General features: G+C 30.1%; 1 protein-coding gene across 2 annotated transcripts in view; it reads left to right on the forward strand.

Annotated features, from left to right (window-relative positions):
• Positions 1 to 21,452, forward strand: part of Pgant9 (polypeptide N-acetylgalactosaminyltransferase 9) — a 125,392-nt gene that overhangs the window by 35,911 nt on the left and 68,029 nt on the right. Inside the window, exon 2 of one of the 2 annotated variants that reach the window (XM_043046810.3) lies at positions 11,826 to 11,908. The exons of the other annotated variant lie outside the window; for it this stretch is intronic. The gene's annotated coding sequence lies outside the window, so the exon portion shown is untranslated. The remainder of the gene's footprint in view (positions 1 to 11,825; positions 11,909 to 21,452) is intronic. 2 annotated transcript variants of the gene reach the window in all.

Here is a 21,452-nt window from a genome sequence, read left to right on the forward strand (position 1 = left end):
GCGTCACGATGTCTGGATTTCATTTTATTCGACAGGTAATCGTAATAATAGTTTGTATTTTGAAATCTTTGTCTGAGGAATTTTGATTTCTACATACTAATACAAAGTGTAAACAAAGTTTACTTCGCATTAGAAAAAAAAAAAAAAAAAAAAAAAACATAATACTATGAACTTATTAAAATAAACGAAAGTGTAATGCCGTATGTCTATAAATATAATTGGTCCACGTTTATATATTATCTACGTGAATTACGTTTCGAATTTTGCAATATACTCCGGTAAAGATGTAGAATTTAATTGTTGCCGTAAAAGTGACTTATGTCATTTTTGATTTGAAAGTAATATTTTAAGCAGAAAAAGGAACACTCCATTTTTAGCAGACGATTCTGTAAAAATCGGACTTTCGGAATCAACGTTTCGAATTTTGCTCAATTTGCCATAATATATTGCTGTAGAATAAAGGAATTAGCTCGTTACTCAAAAAGAGACCTTTTATAATGTCTCTTAATTTATTTCAAAATAGTATTTAAGGGAAATAAACTAGGGAAGTAACATAATATATTCAGTAAACGATTCTATAAATAATGGACTTTCGCAATCGAGTACACATGGTATGTATAAAATGATACATTTATTTGCATCAGTTGTATCAGTTTTTTTGTTACAGAATGTTTCTTAACGAATCCTCTTGCGATAAGATGCTTATAATTGTGATGTACTCATATTTTAATATAACTTTTTTCTTAAAATGCTTTTTACATAATTTCAATAGTTTAAGCAAATATATATTTTAAAGTATATTTTTTCCCACTGTTTTGTTATAATATATTGTATTTTAATGTAATGGTGCATGAAAATAATACACATATATTTTTAAAAATGAGTAATAATATTTGTTAGAAATTTTAATACAGTATAGTATAAGTCGGAGTTGATTTCGGAGAAATGCTATGAAAGAAAAATGAAATTAATATTTTCATAAGTTACTCATGAGCGTTAGGTCAAGTTTAGCTAGGGCCCGACTAAGCCTAATTGGAGCCCTGGGCAAGAACTTCTTTAGGGACCCCCCTCTGTTTCACTACTTCGTTAATGAAGAATTGAAGTTTATGGAGGTATTTAAATTTTTCACCTCATTATACATATATAACAAGAAAATTGACTAGAACCTAAAATAACTGTAAAGTCTCTCCCCCCCCCCTCCCCTCTCCCGCCTCCAAAAATTCATATCCTTGCTGACCTTAGGGCGAAATTCAGCTACATTTTCGCAATGACGATGGCTCACTTAGGACAATCAGAAGTCTGTATTTTTGTAAACTTATCGCATTTTGCTATATGCAAATTTTTCCATTGTAATTGCGAAAATTTAGCTGAATTCCGTACTAGAAAGCCTTGAATTTACGAAATATAGATTTTTTGTGTTCATACGATAGATTAATGAAGAAGCCAACATAAAACTGGCGGATTTTACACAGTACTGATATTTTGTTTAAAGAATTTTCATTCAATGAAGGAAACCCTAAAGTAAACTTTCAATTCGATTTGGGGACCCCCTTCTGATGTGGGGCCCAGGGCAACTGCCCCGTATGCCCCTGCCTTTGTCAAGTTCTGAGTTTAGGCTATCTAAAGCCAGCCCTGTCTAATGCTTTTTCTGAAAATGGCACATAACGTTAATAAATGGAAAAGCTACAATTTTGCGAAAATGAAAAGCATTTGTATTCAAATTTTTTAATGTTTAAAAACTTACTCCAATGCTACATTAACTGGACTGATGATAATTCGTAAAAACTTAAAATAAGACAGTGATTCTGATAGTTTTCATCCAGGAGGGAAAATATCGCTAAATTGGCTAATTTTTAAAAGGTTAATAAAATATTTAAATTATTTGTCTGTTCTAAAGCCCAGATAATTCTTCACGGCAATATGATTTATAGCTTAAAAGCATAGTTTTGTTACGAGTGTAAGGCATTTAAACTTTTTTTTATTTTTTGTCAACCGAGCTTCGAGGAAGAGCATTTCCGCCTTTTCGGGAGTAAATAAAGAGAATGCCGTGACAAAATCTAATAATCGAGTTTTTCTTTTCGTTTAATACGGAAGTACGTTATGAATGGACAATTTTAATTAAAAGAAATGCTAATATTTATACAAAAGTTTACAACTGGTATACCAGCTTATATATAGTTGTGGAAAGTTTTCCTCTCGCTGGTATACTTTGTTCGATTTTTATAATGCGATTTTTATAATTCTTATATATTCTTATAATTATAAGAATTATAGAAATGATAATAATTAGAAGAAATTTGTTTGCGGAAAATGTACAATGGAAACACACTGTATATAATGCGTCGAGCAATAAATTAAAAATTGTTATTCTTTGACATTTTTAACATAAAAATTGGCAATATACAGTTTTATTTAATTATAACAAAGTTTTTTTTAGTTTACTTCCTTCCTAACATCCATATTTCGTACATTCAATCAAAAAACATTGAGTTCGATTATTTGATCGGCTATGGTAGAAATAGATATATATTGAGTGTTGGTATGTTTTAGTGTTGAAGTATCTGAAATGTAAGAAGTTTTAAAAAAACATTACGAAGAATATACTGCCATTTTACATTGATTCTGATATACACATTATTTCTTCTGATTTTGATGCTTCTCACAATACTCATTGTCTTTTTCAAGAATATTTAAACAAATTTTGGAGTCGGTAGGTTTTGTAATTGTTAATGTGGCAACATCTACGAGAAAAATTCTATTACATATTGCGTTAGTAACTTCTTAATGATTTATACTTTCGCTTCTCGACGCCTTTAAGGAATGTTTGACAGTGAGACATAGTTACGAACAATGGGGAAAAAGAAAGGACCATTACTGCTACTGTGTCAACGGGGGAATTTTTATAAATATTTAAGGCGCATAATTTATTTGGTTGGAAAAAAAAATTTCAAAACGTTTTTGTAGATGTAAGATTAAGGAATATAACATGTGTTTAAATAATATGTGTATTTTATATTTATGTAAATGTAAAATTTATGTATATTTTGGTAGATGTGAATTAAAATATATCGAATAATTAAATATTTAATGTACGTGTTTCTTTAATTTCGTTTCCATTTTGTTGAGGAAGGATTAAATCCATCCAATAATAGTGATTTAAATATTTAACGTTTGTTTTAACTTTTATTGGGTTGGTAACAAATTATTATTTTTTTTAATTTTGTAGATGTAAGATTAAGGAATATAACATGTGTTTAAATAATATATGTATTTCATATTTATGTAAATGTAAAATTTATGTAGATGTATAATTTATGTATATTTGTGTAGGTGTAAAATTAAAATATACCAAAGAATTAAATATTTAATGTGCGTATTTCCTTAATTTCGCTTGTAGTTTCTTAATGTAGAATTAAAACCATCCAATCATAGTGATTTAAATATTTAACGTATGTTTCATTTTGTTGGAAATGACATATCTTAGAATTGGTTGTAGATGTAAGATCAAAATACATCGAGTAATGATTTATATATGTTACTGTGAATGACCGAAATCTGGAGAATGTCGACTTTCACCGGTGAATGTCAACAATCACATAGTCGCTTTGGTATATGTCCGAAATATATACTAGGTCTAGTGAAGTGTCATTGTCCAGATGCACTTACCGGTGTTCTCTAGTCTGAAGTTTTGATATTTAGAGCTACTGCTCGGTATACATTTGTCCGGTATGCCCTACATCGATTTTTTTAAGGTCAATTGCCCAGTGTGCTTTTAACCGGCATTCCAAACACTGATGTTTCTCCTAATCTATCCTCAGCAGTTATTAAAATATCGAATAAATATAATAATATCAACGAATAAATTAATATAAAATTGGATATAACACATATTTCGGACATTCACCAAAGTGACTATGTGATTGTCGACATTCACCGGTGAAATTCGACATTCTCTTGATTTCGGTTTTCCACGGTAATATATGTACTAAACACACGCAATTTTATAAATTTTTCTTAAAATTTGTGAATGGAAAATGAAATCTATCAAATATGTAGTAACTTAAATATTTATCGTTTTTCTTTTCACAGTTGGAGGCAATTTATTTTAAATTTTGCAATTATAGGGTGAGGATATATAGAACAAAGAATGCATGTTAATATTTAACTATTCTATTTGATTTCTATGGGATCGCGACCCTTTCTTTTCTTTATCATGGTAATTTGTAACCTAAAATGTATTGAATTATAATTAAAAAATTAGTAAATTTTTCATAAAAAAATTCATTTCAATAACTTTGAGGAACTAGTCATAAAGATTTTTGAGTATCAATGAGTACTTAAAAAAAGAAGAAAAAAAATTAAGCTATCTAACTTCATTAACTTCACAATTATTTTCATAATTATTTATTGAATGATATTAAATTTGTTGCTGTCAAAAAAAAGTGTAAAGTTATCTTTTTTTTCTTCCAAAGAGTTGAAGCAGTTATACTTCACAGACATCTTCATGCTTCATTTCAAACAAATGAAAAAACAGAAAGGTTAAAATCTCAGACGAAAGTAAAAGGGACTGAAAAAAAACAAACATGTGTTCTTGGAAATCATTACTTTCTTCTTAACCCGCGGCTACAAGATAGAAACGTGAGAGCATTTGAAACAAAACAAATTCGATTCTAAAAAAAGCATTTTATTCAACTCGTCAAACTGTGTTCACGAAGAAGTAAAACAGGTTTAGTTTTTTTCGTTTTCTCTATTTGTTTACAACTGAACTTTTTCTTCATCTTTTACGAACTTGGAAAGAGAGAAGATGAAAACTTAAAATGGCGTCCCACTTTTCTTGACTGGATTTACCTCTAATAAAGTTTTTTTTTTTTTTTTTCTGAAGTATATTGCTAAATAAAATAAAATGAAAAATGATGCATCTTCATTGGTGATGAAATAGGTTTTCCTTGAATCTTAGGTCACCTTGTGGATGATATCATCCGATGATTTTATTCGATGAATAACCTCAAAAAGAACTTCCTTGGTTGTTCTTTTTATGCATATTGTTATTTATTATTGCTTTACCAAGAAGTAATTAGGTGCGTACCCTGTAGAAATGAGCTTTCGGAAGACGTTTCTACGCCTCGGTCGATGCTGAAAACGGGCCCCTTACTTCAATTTTGAGGGCAATTATAAAATTCGTTAAATTCCAAGATAATTCCATGCGGAAAAAAAAATTAATACCTATTTATTATTTTTAATTATTTTATTTAAGCATATTCAAAATAATTTTGAATTGTGAGGTTTACAAATTTTTACATCATTTTAAAGAACGTAATTTTTCTATGGCAAAATACAAAATTTGAATGAAATCGGTCGTATGGTTCTTTTAAGTATCTAATCGAATCTTAATTATCTTAGTCTTAAATATCTAATAGAATTTTAAGTATCTAAATTTTCTAAAATTTGATATTTTGCTATTCTGTTTCTAAAGAATTTTTACTTAAAAAAAAAAAAAGAAAGAAAATTCCGAATATTGAAAAATAATGAAGTACGCGTCGTGATATAGCGTTAAAAAAATATTAATTCAAATCGTTAAATTTTTTTTTAGTTAAAAAGTAAAATGTTCTGATTGTTTACCTAAATTACAAAGTGTTGTTTCAATTTTAAAAAAATTCTACCTGTTTTTATAAAACTAACTTAATGAAATTTTTATGACTGAATTGAAAAGAATGAAACTAAATGAAAAGAGACCACATTTTCATTCCATAAGGTCACTCTTTCTGTCTTGCATTTTAAATCTGGGAATATTGGCGTGAAGCTTAAATAAAATTTTTACATAGAGAACTTTTAACCATAAAAAGAAAATTAATCTAAGAATCTTCTTCAAAGACACTGCAGTCAGTTACTGGCCGACTTAGTCAATTTAGCTCTATTCGATGCTATATTTCAACTCCCCAGTCTTTTAACCCTACTCTTATCTAGCCATCTTGTTCTACGTCTTTTTCCCTTCTGGAATATGAAAGGTTATTTTAACAGGCTAAGAATGTATTTTATAGCCTATGAATATATAATGATAAAATAAAAAGCCTATGATTATATTTTTCAAACAAACAAAATTTAAAAAAAAAGGTGGTCATTTTGACCCAATCCAGAAGACAGGAGCTCCTGGATCAATTGGTGAGAGAAATTTGCTTCCGTGGAGGATTTTTTTTTGTTGATGGAACTAACCCGCATTTGCGTTATATGGAGTGGAAAACCACGAGAACCGGCCACGGTTCTTCTGATGACAAGGGGACTCTCACCCATGATCCGTCTACCACTGAGGATATTTTACGTCAGCACCGTGGTCGGTGCGAGCCGGGTGCGGAATTCGTATCGATCAGTCCCGGGATTCGAACTCTCTATCCCCTGAGCCACCACGGCTCGAGCTAGTTTATTATTGTTTGCGAACTGTTGTTGTATCTGAACCTGACTATTTCTTATTTTTACACGAAGTTATGACGAGGAAGAATATCTTGGTGTTCCTTTCGTGTACAAACTGCGACCCATTACGAAAGCTCACGTGATGTGGACTCGAAATTGCCACGCGTCTAATTTTTCACATTTTTAATAAGAATTTTTTCAAGAGATTTTTAAATTTTCCCCACACACATATGTATTTTAATTTAAAGCGTTTTTAGGAAGTGCTGAGTGGCTTTAATGGATGGCAGTTGAATTGTTAATTCCATGAATTCCCTTTTTTCCCTCATTGGCTGTGGTTAAATCTCGAAACGTAGTGCTTTAATCAAATTTAACATATATCCACATGAAACATGGAGATTTCACTTTTCATAACAACCTTCATTTAACTGAATATTATTATTATTATTTTGAAATAAATCTGTTTGTTTTTCTATATCCTTTGACGGCTTTGGGCACCAAAAAGGCTTTCCTATTACATGTGTTAACATTTTAAAAATTGTTCATGTTTGTAGTTAAAAACATTGGCGAGCAAAGGTTTTTGTTTGGCTATAGCGCCTTTAGTACTGCAATTTCACGTCGCGTTGGTTTTTACTATGTTTCTCATAAAATAAAATTAAAAAAATGAATTCTGAGTTTTCAATATTTTTAAATTAAATTATTCTCCAAAAGTATGATCTTAGCTGATTTTAACATAGTTTTTGTAGATAAAAAAGTAAATGAATGCCGTTACTTATCTTTAACCTTCAATCTTAAGAAACGTATCGTAAATAATACATTAGCTATAATCCATACAGCTTTTTTTTCTCCATTTATAACTGAATAAATACAGTTATTGATTTTGTGCTAAGTATTTTACCGAATTCTTCATCCAAAACAATAAAAACTAATCTTGTCAATCAACACGTAGCGAGGATTATTTCGTTAACTTGGTAATGGTGGCAATGCGTTGCTTCGTACGTAATAAGTTGAATACTAAAACACCAGCTGAATTAATTCAACCGCGTGGAATTTATGCCCAGGTGAAAAGAATCACTTTCGCTGTTATTCGGTTTTAATTGTATCCTCTCTCTTTCTCTCAATATTTATTTAATTTCATTACCCCTTTTTTTAAAATTCCGTTTTAACATTTTTCTTTTCTAAAGCTCAACTTCGGGAGAAACCCAGTTTTTTTTTTTGCGCAAAATTGAACATTTCCGAACCTAAATGAATGCTTTATAAGAATTTTGATTTTCTTTTTATTTTTTTAATTTTAACCCTTAAGGCTGTTTCTCGAAGTCTCTGTCGCCGCGTGAAATGCTGCTTTCTGACGAATAATATGCTATTTTCATAACTGATATGAGTTGGCGATTAAAATGATTCATGATCGTTAGGTCAAGTTTAGCCTATCTTTATTAGCAAGCACCCTCTATGTTTATTTTGAAAATGGCGCAAAACGTCGATATGGAGAAAAGCCACAGTTTTGTGCAACTGAAACGTGTTTGTGGTCTCATTTTTTAATATTTAATAACTTACTCCAATGCTGTATTATCTGGGCTCATAAAATTTAGCAAACACTGAAAATAAGGCAGTGATTTTGATCGTTTTCATCTAGGTTTCTTCTTTTTACGTTATTTCACTTTCTTGAATGACTTTTTTCCCCAGCAAATTATTCGCATATTTTGTACAGATATTGCGAAATGCTAAAAAGAATAAATAAAAAAAATATCATAATCTAGAAACTTTCGACTTCTTCCCTGAATATTGGATTCATATTTTTTTAATTATTTCTTCCTTATTTTAAGGGTAAAAAAATCTGAAATTGTGTGAAAAAATAAAGGTATGCTTATTTAGAGAAAGTTTTTGTGTCTAAATAATTCTAACTTAACCTGTAATCGTAATTCTCTGAATATTTAGTCACTTAAAATAATGTGTGCTCTAATTAATTAATTTTAAGTGAACTTTTCAAAACCTTTTAGATTGCATCTTAGTATACTCCAATATTTGTAGATCAAAAGTTATCCATTTTATTTCTTCGACTGACTACATTTATAATGTTGCTCCTTAAACATTGCCGTTCGCTTCCTGTATCTATTTTAATTGCTCAATGATGTATTTCGTTTTTATAACCTAAGTTCTATCCTCACTGCTTTTCGCATTATGAAATATAATTTGTAACGGCCGTGAAGTTTAGCATGTAGCTCGTAGATCGAAAAGCCGTATTTCGTTTTGTTTTCTAACAGTTCTATTCTCACTGCTTTTCGCATTATGAAATATAATTTGTAACGGCCGTGAAGTTTAGCATGTAGCTCGTAGATCGAAAAGCCGTATTTCGTTTTGTTTTCTAACAGTTCTATTCTCACTGCTTTTCGCATTATGAAATATAATTTGCAACGAATGTGAATTTAGCACGCAACTCGTATCGAGAAAAGCAGAACTTCGTTTTGTTTTCTAACCTAAGTTCTATTCTCACTGCTTTTCTCAATATGAAATGTAATTTGTAACGACCGTGAGGTTTAGCATATAGCTCGTATAGAGAAAAGTAGAAAAGAAAAAAATGTGTTTGTGAGTGCAAAAGAGTTTATTTATTTTTATTTTTTAAAGATTTTTAGAAATTTTTTTTTTAAAAAAAATAAAGCAAGGAGAAAATGATTAAGAATGAATGTATGATGAGGTAAGCAAGACCAAAACTCCTAATACTCGTTCAAAATCTTTCATGTGGCTGATACTATTTATTTATCTGTGAAGTAATTTGTTAAGCAAGTTTATTTGTGTTTTGGCAGCAATGCATAATTGATTTTATTTGACTCGTTGATTATACTTCAAACATCAAGCGTAACATTTTTCATCTAATTTACTAAGTTTTTAAATTCATTAAAATCTGAAAACACGTTCTTCACTTTTAAATAAATAGGAATTGGTGAAATGGAGTGATCCGGAAGAGAATGTAAGTTCTCGCCATTTGCTTTCAGTCGATAATTAACGCAAGATTTTTTTTAACAATACATCTTTAACAAAGAAAATAACCTTTTGTTTTATAAAATAACAAATTGCGGAAGCTTGATTGTTTTTTATTATTATTTCTTTTTGCGTGATTTTATTTGACAACGAAAAAAACCTTCCATTTAACGGGAAAATAACTTATAGAGATGTTTTTCCATTTTCGGTAGGGGCCAAACGTTTTTCGGCTATATCGTTTACCTTTTGAGGTCATGGAACTGCTGCGAATATTTCCTGCCATTTTTTTTTATATATACTTTCTATTTACCTTAATTTAGCGTTTTATGCATAACGGTAGTTTTAATCAACAGATTGATTAAATTTATACAAAAGATATTGTTTAATTTTTAAAAAAATGGAAGAATTTAAAAGAAATGTTTTATTACTGTAATTGAAATGAATTTATTTTCTAAAAAATAAGCTTATATAATTAATAATGCGGCAGATAATTAATTAATGCGGTTGGTAATTAATTTACGACCCAGATTGTTTAGGGTTATGAAACCGGGTAAGTTAAACCACGTATTTAATATCTTAAAATTGAGTAACTTTGTTTTACTTTTTACGTCATTTTTTAAAAATATGCTGGAACAAACCAATAGTTTAAAATTACTATTTTACAAATATTTTTCTTATGCAGTGGATTAATCAACAAAATTTGTAATTTTGTTTTTTATTTATTATCAAGTCTGGCGAAAATTTTAAAGTTAGCTGTGAATTCAGGCTTCAGATTGCACCGCGTATTTCATGCCAAAAGTGGTTATTCCGACCGAACACACACAGGTTTATTGTTTCCACAGCAGCGCTCTCTGTTGACGAGCTTTGTAACAAATTGTGAAATTTGATTAGAAGAAATGACTGATTTCCTGAGTAGATCAGAGTACACAGTAAATTTCTATCCTCAGGTCGATTTTTCAAACCATCTGTTATTTTTGGAGTAAGAGCTCTCTAGAGATGTCTGAGCTGGATGATCACTTGACAATTCAATTAATTACCGGTATTTTGTTTTTGTGAATGGCAACCCAATGTTTATACTATTCCTATTGAACTGTTCTTATTTCCATTCTAATAGAAACATATTTCTATTGATTGATACTTGATTGATCTTTGATGAATTTTCAGTAGACATTTAAGTGAAGTGGCGTCTGCTTAGACATCTCAATTCTATTTTTTGGAATTAAGTGACTTCGGTTTATGGTAACGTTCTTTCGTGATTATACAGTATCCATGTTTAAAATAAAGGCTCGCGTTGTGTTACAATGCAAAAAGATTTAAAACGTTTGTTTACAAAAAGAGTTAAAACTATAAAAATTGTTAAAGCAGTTGTTTGGCACAGGTGTACAGAGCATACGAAAAAAGATTATCGGCCTCAAATAACGCACATACCAAGGATGGTCATTTTGGAGTCATTTTGCAGACGTGTCACATTTCCGTCAGGCTAACCGTGGGAGGTTTTTCTCTCCATATAACCTAAATGTAGGTTATTTCCATCAAAAAAGTCTTCCATGAAGGCAAATTTCTCTCAATGAGGTGTCCCAGTATCGATTCCAGCGATGGCTGTTCGATACGAATCCCGCAACCGGCTCGCATCGACCACAGTGCTGACGAAAAATAGCTTTAGTGGTGAACGGATCATGGGTTAGGTTTCCTTGCCGTTAGGCTAACCGTGGGAGATTTTCGTGATTTTCCTCTCCATATAACGTAAATTTCTCCCAATACTTGATACAGGTGTTCCCTTTGTCTTCTGGATTGGGTTCAAATTTCCAAGGCAAATTTGCAACTTTGGTAAAGTCAAACTTGGATCGGCTGATCAACGACGGTTATAGAATCAACAACCTGTAACAACCACAATTGGTTTAGTTTTCCGAACCCCGTGCAAGAAAAAGTAAAAAAAAAGAAAAAAGTAAAAAAAAAATTTAAAGTGTAAAAAGGAGAAAAGGGGTACAATTGCAGGTATGAATCACTCAGTGAGGGAAACTTTTTCTCGTGTGAAGTAAAAAAGGAAAGAAGCAAACTTTCTCTTCGCAAAGATGGCGTGAATTAAATAAACAGATAAAAGAATAAATAAATAAAAATAAAATAAAACTTGGGATTGACTTAAACTAAACGAATAAATTCTGGAAAAAACGAAATCTGCGGGAAAAAAAAGAGAGAGAAAAGTGAGTTATTAAGAACATAAAAGGAATAAAAGAAACATTATAAAAATTCAAACAAAAATTACTAAACTTAAAATCAGAGATTAAAATAATCGTCACAGGTCATTGTGTCGCGTTGCTTCTTTTTTCTTTGCATAAAAATTTATAAGGTGCATAAAGTTTGCGTAAGATGTGTAATAAGAATTTAATTTTAGGTTTTGTGTGTAAAATTATCAAATCATGTTTTCTAAATTTTTATTTTTTTTCCAGGTGACATAAAACTCAAATTCTGATTTTTGATTAAGGATTTTAAAGTTAAAAGATTTGACCTCGCCCGCAAGCTTTTTATGTTGGTAAGTGCTATTTTTTTATTCTTGTAATTACAGTCCTTTTTAATACGATCCCCCATTGCAGCGACTTTTCGATAATAACGACCTATACAGAAAGCCCCGTTTGCTATTCCTTAGTTATTTGAACGTCCTTAGCAAAAGTTTCAAAAAACTATAACATTTTTATTTATTCATTGTTTTTTTTTGTTATCGTGCATGAAATATTAAATATATTGCATTCTCTTAGAAGAAAACTAATTATCCTCCGTTGTCAATATTATTGAAGTATAAATTACTTCACATTTATAATCAAAAATTGGTGTATTTGATACGAATTTTTCCCTATTAAAGTGTTATTTTAAAGCATACTATATTTACATAAACGCATCTATTAACTATGAGTAAATATTTACAGTATATTTTGTAAACTCACTATAAAAGGTGCATTTTCACTAGACCATAGAGGTCATATTCTAAAGTAATAGGTAAAATGCCTTATTTTAAAAAAAAAAAAAATTATATTGGAATCACGGTTGTTGTGTTAAACTGCTAAATCGCATTCTCCCTTTCAAGATCTTTACTATTTTTGAAATGAACTTCCGGTGTTATTTTAAGATCTTACGGACTCATCACAAAATATATTATGGTAAGAATGGACTTTTTTGTGTTTTTTGAAAAATTTTCACATATACGCAACTTACAGAAAAAAACAAGTCTTAACAGATTTGAGATTTTCACCTTTCCATTAAGACGGATGATTTTTTGTGTATATTATAACAGTCGTTGAACTCCGTAGCCTTGCAATTTTGAACCAAATGATCCGTCTACCGCTGAGGATTTAAAGTCAGCACTGTGGTCGATGCAAGCCGGATGCGGGTTCGTATCGACCAGCCATCGGTGGGATTATTCGAATATTTTTTGTTTTGTTTTACACGATTTAATCCTTTTGTAATCCATGCTCATTTATGAAAATTATTTCATTTACCTTATTATTGATAGTAAGAAAATTATTCACCTTATTCCTGACTGTGTTTCATACTCCTCACCACAGTATTTGTTGAGATTATTTCAACTTCCGGGAGTAGAATTGCTGCTGTAAATCCGCATCTCAACGATTAGGTAATTGCATATCAACATAGGATAATTTCCCAAAGTTATTATTTTTTTTTTTTAACATTTTCATCTGATATTTTAAATTATGACGAACACATTTTTTCGCAAAAGTGCGAAGCAAAAATTAAATTCATAATCAATAAAGAGGACCTCAAGACTTCAAGTAGGGTTTGTTAGTTTTTTTTAGGAGAGATGGTGAATACTCTGTTGCAAGTTAAGAAAAAACCATTGTCCCTATGGAGAGAGCCCGTTAGCGTCAAAGTCTTGCCAAATGGATGCCAAGCTCCCAGCACGATCGAATACGACATCGCCAACTTTTGAAACAACGTTGCACAGCCTTCTTTTTCCTCTCTTTCTTAAATCGTGTGAAATGAGGAAAACAAAACTGAGTGAATAATGAATTAACAAGTAATAAGAATGATATCTAAAAACCGTTTATTAGCAATCAATCGTAAATTTGATAAAGAAATAAAATGGAACTAAATGCAGTCGCGGAGGATTACTTAAATCTTACACCGCAATCTTTTCTTAACTTACAACTAAGTACAGTTTCTTATATTTAATTTATAGATTTAATATTTTTTTAAATTAATAATATTCTTTGTTACGGCAGATTTATTTATTTGTTTAAATAGACTATAGATAAAGTAGTGTATCGATATTTTTTTAAACAATTTTGTGGCACTGCTTATCTTTACAATGTTGCTGATGCTGTTACGGTGAATTTAATTCCATATAGTATAGACTTAGCTATGTTGGTATTCCGCATAAACTATGGATTTCTGTTTAGAGAATAATTGAGAATTACCATTAATCAATAAATCTTCACCTTGTATATTGTATAAATTAGCTTTAATTCCATTCCCTGTTATACTGATAACATTCTGGTGAATGCTATTTACGTTATTGTTAAAGTGAAACTTTAATGCATAAGTTCCCTTACAAAAAAAGAGAATCCTGAAAAGGAAACTGCGCTCACAGTTACCTAAAAATAGTGGTAAAAAATTTTGTGATTATTTATGTGGAATAATTTGTTTGTTACCCTTAAGATTTTCTTTCAGAAGCAGTTTCAGATAGATTTTCAGAATTAATACTTTAAGCTAAGGAAGTAAGGACAAATTTCCTAATTTAAGCTTTAGCTACCTTTATAGCTCAATTTTTCAATTAACAAAGTTATTTAATATTCTAATAGTAAGTCTTGGGCCATATTTCATTTATTTATTACTGAAAACTTTTGCCGGTAAATTCTACCCAAGTAACAGAGAACCATTGAATTTAAGTCAGAAATACGTTTATTTCAACTTTAAATTTTACTAAGCATTCGTACAATTTACGTCGAATTATAGTAAAAAATTTAAAATTTACTTAAAATTTTACGTAAATAAATTCGTTTCTTTTACGAATATTTTACCAACCACTTTTTACTAGGTAAAAATGAGTAGGTTGTTTTACTTAAGTTGAGCAAAAAATTTTTATCCAAAAAATGGAAAATGTACGTAAAATTTTACGTCAAAAAATTCTTTGATTTAAGAATAGTTAACAAACCACTTTTTACTATATAAGAATGAGTACGTTATTTTTACATACTACTTACGTCAACAGTACGTTAAAGTATACGTAAGTTGAAATATCAAATTATGGAAATAAGTGGTTATCCAAAAAAAAAACAGAAAATTTGCGTAGATAAATTCGAATCGAAATTTACCGAAGTTTAAGTGGTAAATTTGCTTTTTCAATAATACGTAAAATACTCAGAATCATTTTTACTAAATCTATATAGTAAATATCCTTTCGTCAATCTTTCGTAAAATATACGAAGGCAATCTTACAGAAGGGTAAAATGCATTTCGTTAATATTGCGTAAAATATACCAAAAGCTTTTTTGCTGAACATCTCAATGATAATATCATTTCGTTAATATTACGTATAAAGCGTATTGACTTTACCAATTTCCCATAAATTTAATTTACGTATCATGGCATATTGGCAAAAATTTTTTACGCTTCCATGGGTAGTTCCATCATGACACCACACTTCATTAATTGTTAAGTAATTAATTAAAAAGCGATGGTTTTATGGTGAAAAAAATAAAACTCAATTTTTTTTTGTTACCACTTATTACTATTTTTAATTCATAAAGCTTTATTTAAAGATTATGATTAGTAAAATGTTTATCTAGGGAAAATAAGATTCAAATTTTGTAAAAAAATTTCCGCATTAACTAGAACCCATTAGGTTTCAATGACTGTTTTGATTTTTAAAAAGCATTTTGTTTTAAGTCATTTTCTTTTCTCTTAAATAATATATAATCAACAATCAGTTTTTTTTTTCCTTCTTAAATTTTTTGAAATGAATGTTACCGTGATTGACCGAAACCAAGAGAATGTTGACTTACACCGGTGAATGTCGACAATCACATAGTGGCTTTGGTGAATGTCCGATATATTTGTTATATCCGATTTGATATTAATTTATTCATTGATATTATTATATTGATTCGATATTTTAATATCTGCTGAGGATAGATTAGGAGTAAACATCAATGTTCGGAATACCAGTTAAAGGCATAATGGGCAGTGGCACTTGACCTTAAAAAAACATTGATGTAGGGCATACCGGGCAGTGACACTTAACTAGATCTGGTATATATTTCGGACATTTACCAAAGCGACTATGTGATTGTTAGTATTCACCGGTGGAAGTCAACAACTGCCCATTTCGTTCATTCACAGTAACACATGTACATTGAGTGTCATACTGATCATTTAAAAATTATTAAACAACGTTGATACTAAGATTGCCTAAAATAAGAGACCATCACTTTTTTCTCCTTTTTCTTTTTTGCTTTAGAAATCCCTAATTTTTATTTTAAAAAAATACCGTGAAATTAAATTTTTACTAATTGTAGGCTGATACTTTTTGTCAAATCAGTTACAATTCAGAGAATAGTCTCTTCGAGCAAAATAAATAAATTTTTAAAAAGGATCAATATTGAAAAATCAATTTTTTTTTTAAATGTTAACGCTTTTTCAGAAATTTTTTTTTTTTTTTTCCTATTTAAAAATTTTAATCAGTATGCATCCAGTGGTCGGAAGTAGTGAAACTACTTTCGGAGTCACGACAAGTAGTGAAACTACTGTAGTCGCTACTTTTTTTCGTAGTTTGTTGTGTAAAAAAAAGGTAGTGTAGTGCGATACAAAATAATAGTAGTTTGTAGCGATTTCTGTCAACTACTTTTAACGTTAGTTTAGAACAGAAACAGGGTTCTAACACAACTCATTTTTCCAATTTGATAGGTACAAATCTTCGCGGGTTCGTCAATGGATGCAAGTGAACATGAATAAATATTTCTTAATTATTCTCTTATATTTAATGTAAGCCAATTTCTTAGTCAGAACCATTTTGAACATGGGTGTCAATTAAGTTCTCCAGCAAAGTTCATCTCCTTTAAGTAGTGAAGTAGTTACTACAATTCCAAAGTAGTTTGTAAGTAAAAAAAATAATAATAACAATTGTAGTTAACTACATTTGTAACAAACTAGTTGCGGTTGTAGTAACCTACAGAAATAATATAGTTTTCTCGACCACTGCATTTGCCTTTAGTACTTTTACTAATCTTTTTGGTTATGAAATTTGACATCATTGAAAGAATTTTATGACGCGGATAATACACCGTTTATGCAAATGGTGTGGAGGTTATCAAGCGAAGGTTTTTTATTATATTAGAATGCTACATTACCTTTTTTCTTACACAATTCAACATTTTATGTGAATACCAGGAAATGGGTCTAGACATTCATTCCATAACCCTGAGAAAAGCAGCACATCCGTTAAAATACATGGGAATTAACTTGAATTTTGGATTTCGATGCTTTTATTACTCTTTAGAAATAATCTCTATTAAAGTTAGATATTACAATAAGATTTAATGTTTTTTTTTATTCTAACCTATTGAAGCCTTAAATTTCTCTTACATTCTTTTGTAACGTAATGTACAGCTTTTATTCTGGTTCAGTTCTAAAATAAGAAAAAAGTGACTCCTTTGAGTTTAGAAAGCTTCAATTAAATTTAAAATTAAATTCCCTGGTATTTAATTCGCGTTTTAAATATTAATCCATAGCTTCCAACTCTATTGGATTTTCCAGTAGACTACTTGATTTTGCCAGTTTCTCCTGCTCTACTGGCTCAATAAAAATTCTCCAGGTTTTTGTGCATTTTTATAAATTTCCCTAAAATTGAGTAAGTTTCCTAAAATAAAAAAACCCCCTATTAAAATAGCATTTTTGCACGTATTTTTGCTTTGCTTGAATATTTAAATACGTATTACTAATAGATAATGAAGAGGGCCTCGTTTATGGACATTAGTTTAAAACTTCTTTTTTTTTTGCTCTAAAATGATAGTTTTATTCAAAACTCCGTTTTTATATTAATTTGATAATCCTTCATGAATTAAATGCCTATTACTATTCAAAATTATGAGTAAAAGTAACATATAGCATATAGCATTCAAGTTCATTTAATGTCAATCATAACTGGAAAATATTGTAGTTTTTCTATTTTGATGATCCTAAAATTCCCTATGTTTAAAATATTTAGTTCATTATGCAACAACAGTACAATGGCCCATTATCATGAAATTATATTATTTCGTAATATCTACTGCATTTTTTCATATATATGTTGGCCGCTATGTTAATCAATGGAGTAAATTCGCTGTTCTGGCAATAAAATTACGATAATTTCTACTTGCAACGATAACCGACGGAACACCGAATTAAAGTAAATAAAGGCAATTGTGTACGTATTGACCATTAAAAAACTACTTTATTTTGACTGATATACTTTTTTTATATTTAATAAGATGAATGATTTTTTTAAAATCGTTTTATAGTTAATAATCTTAAAATAAGTTTGTACGTCAGTTGAATTCGCAGTCTTGGAGATGAATCTAGTCTAACTAAAAATTTGTTTTTATATTATATAGGGAAACTTATTTTTTATTAAGGAGTTCAGTTATTTTATTTTGATTTTTAATAACAGCATTATGAAATACTATTGCAATTTTATATATATATATATGTGTATATAAACAAAAAAAGACAAAAAGGATAAAAGAAAAATGAGATTAGCGAGGAAATGTTTAGGTAATAATATGTTTCTCGATATTAATATTAGTACAACATTAGAAAGCACTCTTATTTTCGGATATAATCGTGTGAGCTGACGAGATATCTTTTCCTAATTTTGTTTCACTTTCCAGTTTTCTTTTTAAATTAAATTTTTTTTAAAATTTATAAATATTTTTTAAAAACATATTTAAAAAATTTTTTTTTTCTCTTTTAAGAAATTTTTCCCCTTGCTTTCTCTATATTTTTAACTAAGATATTCGAGAACTCTCAGACATTTTTATTGTTAATTTCTATCATCACATACACTAAAGCAAGTAAATGAAAATGTTTTAATAATAATTATCGAAAAACAACAACTTATAACTTCAGAAAAACGTTTTTAAACAATCGATTTGCCACGATAATATATAAAAGTAAAAATTTATGGCTGATAAGATAACTGTTTTGTATTGATTAATCTTATCAGTAGAAATTAATCGCATTATTTGTAGGAATAGTGCATCCGCTATTGTGATAAGGGTAGTCTTATTTATCGTATCATTTATTTTTAGATGGGTTACCTTATTTATCCATAAAGATTAGAAAATATTTTTTATGTAGTGCTCATGTTCCTTAGATGGAATTTGTAATAAGAATAGAAAAAAAAATTGTCCAATAGAACGTTCCTGCCAAATATCACATAAGCATATTTTTAAGATTTCCAATCCCACATTGCCAGAATAAAAACAAGTCTACGCTTACCTGAGGTATTATTTTAAATTATTATAATTTTTTTTCAATTCATAGCTTATTTTTGACGCTGAAAAGAAATTTGATTCAAGTTAGCATCGCTCATTACTCCCTCCCCTTTAGGTTGTACCTGATGTCGTAAGCCATTAAGGCCAGAGGTGCGATTGTGTCGCGTTCTAAGGTCAAGAATTCGACTTCTGCCACACCCGTTTATAGGGCTGACCCATTCATACATCCACAGATCCTAATTTTGACCTGAACCAGAGAACGATCAATGTCCAATTCACTACCCCCAGAGATACAGTCTGTTATGGGAACTTGGAGGACTTTGCGACCATGACAGATTTGACGTGCACCAGTCACCACGAGGAGTCTTCACGCGGCTGGATTCGAACTCTTGTTCTCACGAACTTGAGTCCAGCGCCCTTCCAACCAAACTATTCCGGCCCTTCCCTTTTAGATGTTTATGACATCCTAAAAAGAATCCTTGGATAATAATAAGAGTAAAGGGGAAAAATTCTCAGGGCGAGTTGTAGACAAAGTAATTCAGGTCCCGCAGTGGACTGATCGTAAAGATACGGTTACTGACCCAGTTGAACACCGAGGTCAAACATCACTGGCTGTGGTCAGTAAGCTGGTGAGTGATCTCTTTAATCATCCTGCATAGGGACCGAGGGTGCTCGGTATTAAACTGTTAACTGTTCTACCGTTAAAGTGCTAGACTTTGCGGTAGACTCTAGTTTTCTACATGATAGGAAGAAAGAAGAATCCTATACAAATCCCATCATAATGGATAGTTTTATGATAACAAGAAATATTCCTACATAATAGAAGGAAGAAAAAAAAGATCCTATCCTAATAAAAACGTAGAATCTTACCATAATAGGAACAAAAAAATATTACTCTTTCATGATAGAAAAGAAGATTCCTACATAATAGAGAGAAAAAAAATTATATCCCATCATATTAAAAAAGCAGTATCCTATCATAACGGGAAGAAAATTTACATAATAGGAAGAAAGAATATGAATTTCATCATACTAGGAAGAAAATTCTCTAGGAAGGAAGATTCCTACATAACAGATAGAATTCTCTAAAAAGAATTCCATCATAATAAGATTCCTGTATAATAGGAAGAAAAATAAATCCTATTCCAATGAAGAGGCCGAATATTATCATAATTGGAAAAAAAGAATTTTGTCATTTTAAGAAGAAAGAGAAATGTTATCTCAATGAGAGAGGAAAGTTCTCGCACTACAAGTAGTGAAACTACTGTAGTCGATACTTTATTTCGTAAATTGTTGTGTCGTGTGCTGCTTTTTTTAAAAAAAAAAAACAAATCGTGTAATGAGTAGCACGATACAAAAAAACAGTAGTTAGTAGCGATTCTTGGCAACTACTTTTAACGTTAGTTTAGAAAAGAACCACGGTTCTAACGCGTGTGGTTTTTCGAATTTAATGGGTAGAAATCTTCGCGGGTCCGTCAACAGATGCAATGAAAATGACCCTGAAGCAGTAGCTGAGCTTTAACAGAAATTATGTATTTAGAATCAAGTATAACTAATATTTAAAATAGCCATTACGAAAAATAGATAATTAATTTCTTGATCACATTTTCACGTGCGAAAGCACACTCTTGAAACATTGATGTTATTTCAAAGGAAGAAAACCTATTTTCGATGGATTTAATTTCTTAGAGGAAATAAGAGCATTAAACCATTAAAAAATGACAAGTGTTTGGTAATTTCACCTTTCTTATAGTAAATATTCGATGTCGAAAAAGGCATTCATTGAATGTTAACTGAACAAATTAGAAAAAAAATGTTTTGGGAATTTTAAACTGGCGGAAGTAAACATGAATAAAATATTTCTTAATTATTCCCTTACATTTAAAGTAAGCCACTTTTTTTTTATTCCAAACCATTTTGAACATGGGTGTCAATTAAGTTCTCCAGCAAAGTTCGTCACCTTAAAGTAGTGAAGTAGTGACTACAATTCCAAATTGGCTTGTAGTCACTACATTAAAAAAAAATTAGTTGAAGTAAACTACAAAAATAATGTAGTTTTTCCTCCGATGTTTTCAAGTTATCATCCAATTGTTAAAGAAAGTATACGAACGCATTTCCAACCATACTTATGTCTCATCAACCAGAAAACGAAGAGGTAAGAATTCAAATCTAATTGAACTGCAGGATTTATTCCCTTGTCAGTTTATTTTGATCACCTTTATTTCTACTACAGCTTTCTGTAGAAATAACATCAAGCATTAGTTTCTTTCTCTAAATCTTATGAGAAACTATTTCACGAGGAATTAAAGCTCGATTCTGCATTATAGTGAAAAATCTGTTTTTTACCTATTTATATCCTCTGTCGATGGTAAACCAAACAAACTCGTCACCTCCCCAGAAGATTTTAATGCCCTCTTATCCGAGAAAAGCACGACCGCGCGTAACAACAAGCAATTTTAATCTCTTCCTATATCATAATCCGTGTGATCAATTTTTTGTTCTTTCTTCCTGATAATGTTTTTTCGGTGGGTTCATCTTCTTCAACTTTCATTGCCGTTGAGTAACTTTTACAATCGTAAGATTCCGGGT

The sequence above is a fragment of the Parasteatoda tepidariorum genome, chromosome 9 (assembly GCF_982258835.1).
Source record: "Parasteatoda tepidariorum strain Cologne lab strain chromosome 9, Ptep-v5.0, whole genome shotgun sequence".
Taxonomy (NCBI): Eukaryota; Metazoa; Arthropoda; class Arachnida; order Araneae; family Theridiidae; genus Parasteatoda; species Parasteatoda tepidariorum.